Source organism: Corvus moneduloides, chromosome 1 (assembly GCF_009650955.1).
Source record: "Corvus moneduloides isolate bCorMon1 chromosome 1, bCorMon1.pri, whole genome shotgun sequence".
Taxonomy (NCBI): Eukaryota; Metazoa; Chordata; class Aves; order Passeriformes; family Corvidae; genus Corvus; species Corvus moneduloides.
Window position 1 is genome coordinate 70,544,504 of NC_045476.1, and position 12,777 is coordinate 70,557,280.

A 12,777-nucleotide genomic window follows, 5' to 3' on the forward strand; every position below is an offset into this window, starting at 1 on the left:
AATTTAGTTTTTAACCACTGGACTGTACTTCTCTCAGTTCTTTTCCAAGCCACCCTTCTCTGCAATGCAGAATAAATTGTCTAATGAGATCCCAAAAGAAGAAGAAGAAAAAAAACCCAACAAAATCCACCCAAACAATTGTAAGCTGTAGGCATTGCTCCATCCAGAGAATGTCTCCATGGGCTTGCAAAGACAACAGGATTTTCGTATGTGTAGGATTTTTATAGTGTGACTTGTTACTCTTCCAGAAGCTTGCTTTCACACACTCCAACCTTGTCTGCTTTATCCTGCATGAGTCACAGTGAAGAAGCACACTTGGGAAAAATATCCAAAGAAAACATGAGCAAACTAGTTCGTTGGAAGTAGGACAGGCCTATGCCAAAACCAGAGACTCAAACATATCCAAACTTTGGGAGTACAAATTTTAACTTCATATGTATTCCCCATGTCTACAATAGGTCTCAGAAGATTAATTTGTGTAATTAGTTCTACTTGCAATTATGCTGTTTGGTCACTAGTGCCTTTTGGCTGTTTTGATGTTTTCAGGAAAGGAAGTGGTTTCTGGAGACAAAGAAAAATGGAGCATAATTCATTCTGTTTGGAATTGCTACTTTCCTTACTAACAAATACTTCTTTAAGTACTTTGAAGAATCTCACCCTGATTCCCAGACACATTCAAAAGAAGTCAGAAAAATGATTCTGACCTACCTCTATGCACGTGTAAATCTGACTATTCATTGAACAGAATCTGCAAGACTCAAGATGATAAACTTATAAAAAATCTTCAGTTTTGCATGCATCCAAACTTTTGGTCAAATCTAAAATAAAGAGATAGAAAACACAGATTTTGCTTTCAATGCAAGTGCTCTCTGCATCTGACAATCTTTTGCCTGAGTTTTCTCTTCAAGACTCATACCAGTATCTCTGTTAAAAATCTTACAGTAGCTCTTTTCAGAATAGGCGGATTATCTGATTATCTGATGCAAACACAGTTTTTACAATCATTCTATTTTAAAGCATGAGCCACACACACAGAGTATGTTATAAACTTGTTTTTATACAGAAAGGATTTTTATATCTTTCCAGTCTGAGGAGATTTTTGACTTCATCACAAATTCTCCTTTCCCCTTTAGATGCCTTCATTAAGGATACAGGATTGGCTGCAAAGAGAAATGCATTACAAAGAACTCCTCCAAGTTATAACTGCCTATACAGCTGATTCAACAGGACACAGAGAACTGGGTATCAAGAATAATGCACACATCCTTATAGATAGAAATGGAAGTTCTCACATTCTAAGTTAATACAGATCCTTTTACAGAATATTTTTATATCTAGGCTCTTTATTTATTTTGGAATGTCTTTAAAATGTCACCCTCTTCCGGCTTTACATACCCCACATGGAGATGGGACATGTCTCTAGGATTTTACGTGCATTCTTTTACAAAAACTTTAAATGTGGTCAGAGGTATTGTAAAACTCTCTGAACAAAGCCATCAGCTGGTCTGGAACTTCTTAGTCACAATAAAAAAATAACTAAATGAATTAATATTTGCCTTTGTGAGACTCTCTGCTGTGTACAAATAGTGCTCTACAGTCTTTCTCTACCAGGTAGGTCCTCACTATGTGTAATTTGGCTTTGACAAAGCTTGGGTGCTGCTTGGCCACCTGATCTATATTGACTCACTCTCTCCCTCTGTTGTAGGAAAGGTCAAACATTAGTGTCCTTGGTCAGGTATTCAGACTGCTGCATCTTTCTTGACTTAATGCTGCAGCGTGACTGATGCCTTTTGCTCTAAGTGCTGGCATTTTTAAGCCAAAACCTGATCAGTACACAGAGAAACAATGTCATCCCATCAGTTTCTCCAAAGAGCAGCATACAGGTTTCTTCCATTCTGCTTTGCTGTTTTAACCACAAAGTATTGAAATTTTTGCTGGAAGCACCAAAGCAGAAACAATTGTTGCTAGAAATACTCAGCCCACATATTTACTGGATTATGAAAGCCCTACTTCTGCTGTAATCCACATAGGACTCACAGGCTCTCTCTTCCTCCTAGTACTGCAATCATCTCATCTTATGTCCTTTTTCAGTCTCTTTTCACCAGATAGGTCTATTTAGCCAAAATCTTGAAATCACTGCCTGCTCCTTGGCACCAAAAGCAACTCCCACACAGAACGCCCCAGAGCTTAACATCAAGAGCATACAGATATAAAAATGTCTTTACATTTCCCTGCTCTAAACAATACCACCGTGGTCTGACACAAGAACAAGGGTTTCCATTGTCCTCTGTGAAGAACATTTAATGCTATTCCTTCTTCCTCCAAATGAGAAATCATGTGTTACTTGAAGTCTGACTGGTCATGCCCTAAAGCAAACACATCTTCCTCGGTTAATGCGCCTGTACCCGCCAAGAAAGCCTGGCTCCTTTCACTGGCACTCCTTGACTTCCAAGTGTCCTGAATGAATCATCTTTCTTATTACACATTGTATGGTTCTGCAGCTCCTTCACCTTTAGCTGTCAGTTCAGACATAAGGTTAGCTCCACACAAAATGACCAAAACTCCTGTGTCCATCAAGTTCACTGACAGACTTTAAAAACTCACATATCTGGGTCCTTTTCTCAGTTACCAATTAACTTTCATATTTACAGGTTTGCCTTATCCAAACCAGATAACAAACCCACTCACCCCCTTCTGCACCCCCCCCTTGCCCCCCCCCCCCCCCCCCAAAATCACTGTCAATAGTGTAACATATGATTACAAGTCTGTAAGTTTCCACAGTTCAGTGTACACAGTGTCTTTGTTCAAAGCCTGGGATGCTGTGGCACAGGAAGGGAATTAACACCTCTTTTCCCAGGACAGAGCAGTTGCTTCAGGCTACACTAAACACAGTTGAGTAGTGTAGCTTGTAATGAGTAAATAACCTCAGTGCTGCCAGTCCTATAACTTTCCCGTATAGAAACATCCAGGAAAACTATTGTTTATCTCCTACGTATCTCCAAGATGGTATTTGTATCACAGTTGTGCCAGGATATCCCAGTTATACCCTAATGAGTCCTGTTGCTCCGCAGACTTTTTTACAGTTACATGAAGGGTAGTTGGATTTAGAGTCTTAATAGATACTAAGAACTGACTGCATAAAGGAAGCACGAAGCAGAGAGAAGGACTCTGGGACCCAGAGCTGGGACAGCTATAGCTGGTTTGCTGCACATGGCATATGATTTTACATAGGCATCCTTACAGCTAAAGTTTCTGGAGCTAGATATTGTGCGTGCAGCATTCTTGAAAAATCAGATCTGTATAACAACAAGGATAAAAATTTAGTCTATATCTCCCTGTCAGTGGGTCTTGAGCTCCATCATGCCTAATGCATCTCTGAAATCAAAAATTCTGAGTCCAAGACATGTAAATACGTCAGAAAACTTTTCAATGAGATCACCAGAGTTCAATCAAATCAGCTAAAATTCCCACACAGGTTCTGGCCAGAATGATGCCCACCTTGCCCTGGCTATATTTGTTTTCCTGTACTTTTGTGATGTAGGGGAAAGGGAACAAGATGTGTGCTATGGCCTCCTTTCCAGGTTTCTTTCAGTCAGAGGGAATACCACTGTACCCAGCAGAAACAGGACCACATGCCTGGAGAGACAGCAGCCTGAAGCACAGCCCACCTTCTGTCTGTGCCCACACCTGTGGTGAGCTAATCCAGAGCCCACCCAGAAGTCTTCTTGGTGAAATCACTTTAACCCCAAATCCTGCCTGTCCCTTTCTGAGCCAAGCATAAATACCGGCTCCAAACAGGGCTTGTTCCTCCCATGAAACCAAGCAAACAGCTTTAGCAAACAGGTCCATCTGGAACTGAGAACGCTGAAACATTGTTTTTGTACTTTCTTGATCTCCAGAGTATCTGGGACTTCTGATGCACCAAGAAATAAACTGGGTGTTTTAAGCAGCCTTTTAACCCACTGGCTAGATGGGGTGGGGAGGGGGAAAGGGGGTCAAAATGGAAGCAGCCAAATGACAAAATCTGTGAGCTCTAACCTTCTGTCTGAAGATGAAAGCTGAGTTGGATGATTTTTCTATAGATGTCAGTAAGGCAGCTTTTAAGGCTACTCTGCTTGAACTCCTGGTTGCACTTCAGTATTGTAAACAACTGCCAGAGGGAGATTTAAGTGAGTGGAAGTCCAAAAAAGTAAGAAGCGTTTTCAGCAGTGGAGAATATTGATCGTAGTGAGAAACCATTTATGCCCTGAAGGGCCATCAGCTGTCACTATTCCCCTGGCTCCAGAACCATATTTAGGTGTCTGAGTTAATTAACATATTCATTAATAGGTGGGTGGAGCTGTGTCAGTCGCAACAGATAAGGAACACTGACATCAAAATAGACTAATTAACATAATTTGAACCTGTCTAAACTCACGATTGATAGCAAACACAGAAACTGCAGCATCAGAGCAGACAACTGGCATAAAATCTATTCCATTTGATTCTGTGCTTCCAATGACTGGCCAGAAACAAGCAAGTAATATTACCTGACATGGTCAGTTAATGAATAATTGGCACATAGGAACAGCAGATAATTGATGAAAGGCTTATTCCATTTTGAACTCACAGTCCCCTGAAACAGTTTAAATCTTATCTAAGGCAGTTCTGGATGATCTTTATATGCTCAGAAGCATCTGTGGATAGCTCATGGCAATGCCTTCCACAGGCTTAATATATATTATATAATACTGCGTCACTTGAATCAACTTCAGGTTTCCCGCATTCAATCTTTCCCTCATGTGATTAGAAAAACATGAATAGTTCCAATTCACAATTTTATACCATTCGTTAATTCATCATCAAAAAGCTGAAATTCAGTTATAGACAGGGCCTAAATTCAGAGAGATTTCAAGTACTCAGCTCAGAGATACATCCACCTCTGTCCTGCTGCTGAGCTCCCAATTGACTGATAATGCCCCGAGGAACAGCAGGTCTTACTAGATCATTTTGTTACAGCATGTTACAGCATAACAAATAACAATACTGCATAATTTGATCTTGGAAGTCCAGTGTAAGGATAAGCCCTTAAAAAAAAAAAAAAATTAAATACTTTTGTCCAAAACTAGCAATTTAAAAAGCAAGCATCAGATATTGTAAGGGAGCAGTGCAAAGGAAAAGAGAGAGAAAATGGGTCTAAAGTGAGATCCTAGCAAACGGGAATGAAATCTCACTTGCTGGCATGCACTTCAGTAAACAGGTTGCATACTATACTCTGCTTTCCCACCACTCTCCAATTCAAACGCAGCTCACATACGGAGTGTGAATGTTCTTGTTCAAATCCCGTAAGGTTTTTATTTCCTTTGCTTATTGACAAAACAGTAAAAACACTATGTTGAACAATTTTGCTACAAGACAACAGCAGTTTGTCAGAACGACCGAATAAGGCATCCCTCAATGGAAAAAAACACAATGTTATTAGGGAGCGAAATGTAACAGAGAGAGTTCATTATATGGATATGGAGAGATTTCATTATTTTCTTTTAAAAGGTAGCATTTATACAAGTTATACAGTATTACAGGCATACAAAAATTACTTGAAAAGGAAGCAGAGAATGATGTTGAGAGGTTAAGTGGGGTGTTCCCCTTTATCTCCTCAGACAATACAAAGCAAGCTGATACTCAAGGAAACTGAAAGGCAGTGAATTTACCAACAACAAAAGGAATTTTTTTTTATTCAGTGCATGATAAATAAGCTAGGAAACCTGCAGTCTGGAGACATTATTAAAGCCAAGAGCTTATCAAGACTCAAAATGAGATTTTTGTATATGCACACAATAGGAAACTGGCAGTAGCTCAGAGAGGTAGGTTCTTTCAAAAATTTCTGACAAGATCTAGAAGCTAAAGTTCCACCTTCAAAACTGATTTAAGCACACAGCAATTGCACCCGCATGAATGAACCCTGCTTTTGTAATTATCTTCAACATTCAAGGTTGCACTAGTGCTAAGAGCCTCTTAACTCAAACTCACCCTACTCTTGATCTGGCCTCTCTAAGTGGCAAACCAGGCTTGCATTCATTTGTCTGCTCCTGGTTTCCCATGAAACTATAATTTGTGGTGACTACACACACCTGTTGCAACCTCAGGGGGCACAACTGAGGTGGTTATTCACTGGTAAATTCTCCTCCAAGATAAAAGTCCTAGACTCCTATAGAGGCCAGAAAAAAACCTGTGGTTTAAGGCAGAACTTGGCCCCCCACATACACTGGAAGTAGGCTCTGCCTGTATGAAGGGCTTTAAAAGCCATTCTGGATCCCTGCTTTCATTTTTAAACGACTTTGACAGAGAAGGGCAAAATATTACAATGCACAAAATTACCATAAAGTGGGGTGAAACATGAATTAGGTGCAAAATTCAGCAAATAACAAATTTAGCCAATGAGTGTAGCTTGGATTATTGCAAACTGTATGTAAATGTATGCTGAGCTCATCAGGCAGTTTCATCTAGCTATGGGTATCCTATTTCAGTAAACTATTCACAAAACTGTTACTTATACTTACCCCACTTATAAAATACCCAAGCACTTAGGACAATTCATTTCTCTGCCTAAGAACAGGAGACTCCTTATTTGGGAGCATCCCTTTGCTACTAACCTACCATCTGTTGCCACTGTGCTGGGTACCCTCAAACTCCCCTCTTTACTTTGTGCAAATACACATTCACTAGCAGAGGAGAGCCCTAACCATCAACTTGCTTTAGTCTCTCACCAGTTCACTTTTCTGCCTCTGCTCTAAGTAACAGAATCCAAAGCTCTAGTAAAGCCTCTTGTTTTAGCTACTTGTAAACATTTAACTGTTTCTTGGGCTAAAGGGCACACAGAAAATGACAGCTGAGCCAGTGGCCCAAGGATGTGTGTTTAACGTTCTGTTCTTGTTCCACTAAAGTTTGTTTATGTAAATTTGAAAAAGATAATGTACCATTTCATCTAGCAATGCCTAATAGCATGGTAGAATTGGTAAAAAGCTAAGAATGCAAAGCCTTTTACAGAATGGAAGAAAATCTGAAATTCAGTCTGTGATGAGATCCTGACTTGGACAAAGCTTTGAGGTCGACGTGCCTATGTTTTCTTCTGCAGCAAGATCCCTAACAAAACCAAAAAGAATTTCAACTGAAAAAAAAAAAAGTGTACTTTTTGAGATTACAAACTACAAAAGTTTTTTAAACAGCAAAACCTCACAGCCACTTACTTATCTCCCTATAGCCAGTCCACTGTGCACATACAGGCAGGTCCTTGGTTACACTTAATGCTGGGACTTACACTTTTCCAGGCCTAGGATTTCATAATGGGAGCTCAGTGTGAGGTATCCCTAGAGAATACTGTTAAGTTCACTTCTTGCCTGAATCTGTATCATGTAGTTAGGGTCAAACAAAACGTGTATCTGCTGTTGCTGCAGGAATGGATGTGTGTTCCCTTGCAATTGGTCATAAAACAACTTATTTTCCTATTACAGAGCCTCCTACCCAGAAATAGGAAGTGGTTTCTTGCTGTAACCACTGATTCCCTCTAAAACATCAACTGAATCAAAAGGGAAGTGTTTAAGGATAGTAATAAGCAAGCCTCTCTCCTTCATCTTTTTTTTTAGCAACTGTACCATAATTTTCATCTAAGGAGAGGAAATTACCTTTATTCCTCCATACTCATTACAGTATGACCATATGTGAAGTGTATCATTGATTCTTCCATCATACAGTTTACAGAGATAAAAAGAAAACTCATTTTCACAAAAAGACAGAAATAGCAGTAAGATGACAGAGATGCTCCTCTAAGAGCATTAGTTTGAGATCACCTTCTTACCACTAAAAAGGGAGTTATCACTGAATTTACAGAAAGAATTAGTCCACACAGCTAATGTGCTATCAGTTTCCATCTGAGCACCATAAACACTAACTTTTTTATGTAGACAACCCCAATGCAAAGAAAATTTTCTGATCATCTCTTGAACAACTAGAATAATGGAGTTTATTTACCCAACTAAGAAGCCACTGGTTCTGCTGAAGTCAAAGCTGAGACCTATCTCTTTGTGCTGAGACGGCTGGGGGCCTTTTCTCTGTGTGACTCTAGAAAACAGATTAATACTACTTACTCATATTCCAGTGCTTCTAATGGGTTTGATCAACTGATGTTTATGCATTGTTTCAAGGATGTAAATATTCTTATGAAAGTTTATATCCGTATCTGCTGGTAGACTATTTTCAGCACTGAGATCACTTCAAAATAGCTATATGATATTCAATGCAACAAGGCTAGGGAAAAGTCAGTGTGATTATCTGCCGAGTGTACACATACAGACAGTAAGTGGTTTAGACGTATGTACTTATGAGATAGATCCTGTTTGCTGCTAAGAATTATAACAACGTTTTGGCAAAATATGGAGATTTGCCAGAAAGGATAGCAGCAATACTGTATCGTTTGGCATTTTTATAATTTGCCTCCCACCCCCAAAACATGCTTGCCTTGACTGAATAACCTCTAATCTGCATTTATATTGTTGTATCTTTATCTATTATGCATTACATGCACACGAAGCCAAGTCTCTGATCACACAGAGATGCTATTTAGAGTACACAAAACTTCCCTGGAGGGTTTCCATTTAGAGACGGAAGCAGATTATCATAAGTCTCATACAATGGTAAAAATACAAAAGGCTCAGCTATTTCCACTGCAGAGTATCAATGTCATTCATGTGTCCATATTTTAATAAATTCAAGTACAGCAGCAGTCCTCCATGATGAACTGGGAACAGGTTTCCAAGAACATCAGGTAGGAAATAGCTTTTGTTCTCTGTCCTGCTGTTGTCCAATTTAAACTTCAGTAAAGAACTTCAGAGCAAAATTTACCAGTCTGTTATTCAACTCACCTGCAGCACTACAATTAGTGACTTCAGAAGGTTACATGCTCCCTTTCATTTTCAGCATGCTTGGTCTGCACAGAGGGATTAAAAAAGGGCAATGTAATCAAACAATACCATAATAATTGTACAGAGGAGAACAAAGGGGAGAAACGCTGCTAAAGGAAAAAAATGTAAAAAATCATTTTTTCCATGTAAACTCATGCTGCTTACCAATCTCCCTCAGAACAGAACAGCAAATCATAACTAAACACAGGTAACAGAATCATGCTGAAGCACTTAGGTTTTGGCAAGGGATGGGCAGCAGAAAGGAAATGTGTGTGGGTGAGAGTTTCTGAACACTGCTGGGTCTTATCTTTTGACACTTAATGTTGGGTCAATGTTGTGGGAACACACTTGGACGTTGGGTTCTCCCTATGGACTAGATGGGAATCACTCCAAGGGGAGTTTGTTCCAGTAAGGACAACACTTAGATTAAGTATATCTGTACATAGCCAGCTGGAAGCCCAACTCTTGAGACTGCAGGGTTGAAATTAGTGCCTCTGGGACTCCATTAGTACCCCTGAAATGACACCAAAGATATTTCTTTGAGAAAAAAAAAAAAAAGAGTTAACTAGTTTGCCTTAATGCCTTACAGGATATACCACACTAGCCTTCTCTTTTGCATTTTCATTGGGTGCTGCTTGCTTTTCTTCAAGGAGGTTGCATCCACTTAGACATGAAGCGTCAAACGGATCCTCTCCTATCACAGATTCATAAGATGATGGGTAAATAAGCATACTTTATTGACCTCTGTCGGTCAGACTCTTACCAAAAGAGGTTAGCATGCCTCATTCAGGTGCTGACATTAGTCCAGCTGGCAGGGATAAAATCTCTGCCTCACAATAATTTCCAAGTCGTGACCATCTTTGCTAGCAGTTCTACTGGAGGTCAAAGGCTGATGACACCAGACTAGGAGTGTTCAGATAGCACAAAGGTGGCCCAATATAATTTTGCAGATAGGATGAGCTAAAGTAAACAAATGACTGAACGGTCTTCTCACCCGTCTAGTTGATTCCTTCCCAGTTAAAGCAAAGCACTTATGTCCACAAAAAGGACCAGGAGAACCAAAGCATTCCATTAAAGGTTGTGTGCCCATATATTTATGAAAGAGCAAATGACTTGTGTTTTTACTCAACACTGGCATAAGGAGAGAGAAACTAGAAGCCTTATTTCTCCCAGCCCTGTTGAAATGTCTTGTACTTTACTGAGCTAATGGATATAAGCAAGGAAGAGAAGAGAGGTCTGTACAAAAGGAGTTTTTCACTTCTGCTGCATAACCAGCCTTGTCCCAACAAGGTCCAAATCCTCAAAGTCAGAAGAGCACATTTAGTCATCTCAGTTTGTGTGGACAGTGCAGCCATAATAATTGGTCTGTACATGAACATGTGCCAAAGGATAGGGGGGTATGTTCTTACATATAGACAAATAGGAAAAGGAAAAAAAAGGTATTTTGGGAGGTGACAGAGCAGTGCTACGTGCTGCAGTCACATATCCTAAGACTGGCCATCAGCAACACAGAAAATTAGATTTGTTGTAATGTAGAGTGACACTGGCTCCTAGTGCTTTGCAAAAAAAAAAGGCTTGTGATTCTCTTCAGCATAATGGCCATGGCTTTCACCTTCTGTAATAAAATAGGGACTACTTCTTTCCCTCAAGGCCCAAAATTTAATTGATGCTTAGCTTCTGACTGCCAGGTACTCCTTGCAATATCATCCACATCAAAGTCCACTTGCCTTTGCTTCTCTCCCATCACCCTACCTTCCATCAGGAGGAGATGACACCTTACGACACTCACTAGGGCTGCACTCCTGTGGTATGCTGGAAAGGCAGTCTTTGCTGCTCACACATTTCACGGTTTCTCCGCAGCCTGGAAAGAAAGGCAGGGCAGGATGCTCTGACCTATGAAGAGCATCCCCTCCATTTGGTCCTTGTCTGCGTCTATTCCCAAAGTGACTGAGAAGGATATCTGGGTCTTGGATCCGTATCCCTGACTGCAGAGAGCCACAGGTGATGAGAAGCTTGTTGTCTGCAGCCCTGCCAAAGGAGGTATACAGCTGCAGGAAATACTGATGTGCCTTTTGAAATGGCCCAGTGCAGGTTACGTTCTGAGACTTTCTTTAATGTACATAGCTTTTGATATTTTTAGAAGTTTAAACTAGCATCATACAGCAGCTGGCATGAACCCAGCCTCTTCTAGTTTTGCTGGTATCTGCTCATATTTCTACTAAGAGATTTTCCCAGTACCAGAGCCACAAAGCAGGACACAGTCATTGCACATACATGAAGTCTTAATCCCCACTAGGCCCTGGCTGCACCTCTCTGTGCTGATACCTTGCACACTATCACATGTTGCTAGAACGTCAGCTTGGTGGTGTGGCTTGGAGATGCTGGGCCTGATCAGATACTTTTGGAGGCGTTTTTTAATGGGGAAGTAGAACATTAGTGTAAGGTGAAAACTGTGCTGGTACAGCAGCACCAGAAAACTGTGCTTTGGAAGGGCTCCTTTCCATCTCTAGAGACTTTCTAGGCTATCATAGGCACTGGTATGAGGAGGTGGCCAAAGTGAGAGGCTGCCAATACCCTGTCTCTCTGCTAAAGAACAAGTGGCAGGACAGTTTATCATAAAACCTACAAACAATGTCTCCATTTTCTTCGCCCCATTTTCCTTCATTCTCCTCCTCTTCCCTGTTAAAAGGAGGGTTTCCCAGCATTTCAGACATACAAATCACAAAAGATTACTCATGAATCACATGATTCCTCTTAATTCCTGGAAACTAGGTATAGTTGGGAAGAAAATCCTGACATTTAGACTTCAGATGTCATATCTTAAACATACCAAAAATTTTTCTCTTCTTGTTTAAAAAAACAAGAGACAGAACAAATGTTAGATAACCAGTTCTCTGCTGCACAGCTGTACAAAAGGGGGCTAATATGTTACTGGCTTAGAATAGTCAGTATGATATGGTGGAAAAGGAAACACCTGGTACCTAATGAGATGTTAAAAGCTTGTATTTGCAATGAAAGTACACAAATGTAAGAGGAAAATGGACTCATGCAGCCTAAAGCCAGGAAAATCCAGCGAGTGGGGATTGATCTCTGGGCCTTCAACATCAATAGGACTGTTCATGCATTTAAATATTCCACGTGTATTTTAGCACCTGGCTGAATTAAAGCCTCAGATAGCAAATCAGGAGATGGCTGCTTGTTTTCAGCCTGCAGAAAAGCCAACCCTTTTTGAGAACTGCACTGATTACCCTAGTTTATAATCTCCTTAATATCACAAGTTCCACAAAGATACATTTTGTTCCCTAGAGCTCCTCAGAAATCAGCTAAACATATGGACTGCTTGCTTACACCTACTACAGAAGGCTGAGTATTGAGGATTTATATATTTTAGTCTATGTGGTGTAAATATGTATAAATTTATATTGTGTTAATTTATGGCATACACTACAGAAGGTTTTGCGTGAGCTACATTGCATTCCTTCCCACGTTTCTGCTGAAATATTCATCTTCGGGTCTTTTTCTCCATGTTTTCCTTAGTCTCGCCACAGATGTTTGGGCAGCTTGTGTTAGAAGGGAGTGTGCCTTAGAAGTACATTTAGGAATTTAGGTGATGAGAATATCAAACTCAAGTGTGTGGCTACAGCCTGATGGGGTTAACAGGCCTGGTGAACACTCACCAGTGTCTCGGACCTGCCTTCTGATACCCAGGCAAGCATTGCAACACAGCTTGTGAATTAGCACCACCAAGGCAGACACCCAGCGCACAGAGAACTTCTGTCTCCAGGACTGCCAAACAAGTGCCTGACAAACATTGCGTTCACACACAAAACACGGATACATA